General features: G+C 33.8%; 1 non-coding gene across 1 annotated transcript; it reads right to left on the reverse strand.

The window, feature by feature from the left end:
- Window positions 1-268: 268 nt before the first annotated feature.
- On the reverse strand, window positions 269-350 carry TRNAS-AGA (transfer RNA serine (anticodon AGA)). Its single transcript has one exon. It is a non-coding gene; the product is annotated as a tRNA-Ser (tRNA).
- Between the last annotated feature and the right edge of the window lie 438 nt (window positions 351-788).

The raw sequence follows: 788 nt of genomic DNA on the forward strand, positions 1-788 counted from the left end.
TCAAGACATATTTCTTCGAAATGCACATTTGGACCGTTGGACGGTTTTGGAAAAAAAATTGGTCCAAAATAAAATACATTGCCATTGCCGGTAAGTATTTGTTGTTATGTTTTACAAACAAAAGGTTACGGTTTTGAAGGTTCTATAAAAATGCAAGCTATTTGAACTAGCATTCAATTAACAGGCCAGATGCCTACTTTCTAGTACACGAGTAGACCTTAAAAAAATTTTAAATATCTTCCTATATGCGAAAAAAAAGTGTAAACTTCGCAGTCGGTAGGATTCGAACCTACGCTCCCAGAGGGAATCTGATTTCTAGTCAGACGCCTTAACCGCTCGGCCACGACTGCTATATTCAGATTTGTACTAAATTTCAGATAAAAAGTTGAATTATTTTTTAATAGCTTAACTTCAAAATTTTTCACCACTTTACACTTCGACTTCTTAGTATAGACAAAAACCAACAGAGTACTAAATTTTTACTAAGTTGACTACTGTGAATTGACAGTTAATAATGTAGTTTTCTCTACTCAATACAGATGGCGCTGATTTGCATCCATTTTATTTTGAAACTTACGAATGGTGTTGAAGGGGAAATTATGGTAATTAGGGATAAACAATTTTATTTTTATATCCTAAACCACATAGTGGTCAGGGTATAATAAGTTTAATCTGCCAAAAAATGTGCCTACCAGAAATATTGATTTTAGACCCCCATAAAATATATAGCGATCGACTCAGAATCACTTCCGGAGTCGCAATTATTAACCGATTTTGATGAAATTTGG

The sequence above is a fragment of the Haematobia irritans genome, chromosome 2 (assembly GCF_050003625.1).
Source record: "Haematobia irritans isolate KBUSLIRL chromosome 2, ASM5000362v1, whole genome shotgun sequence".
Classification (NCBI taxonomy): Eukaryota; Metazoa; Arthropoda; class Insecta; order Diptera; family Muscidae; genus Haematobia; species Haematobia irritans.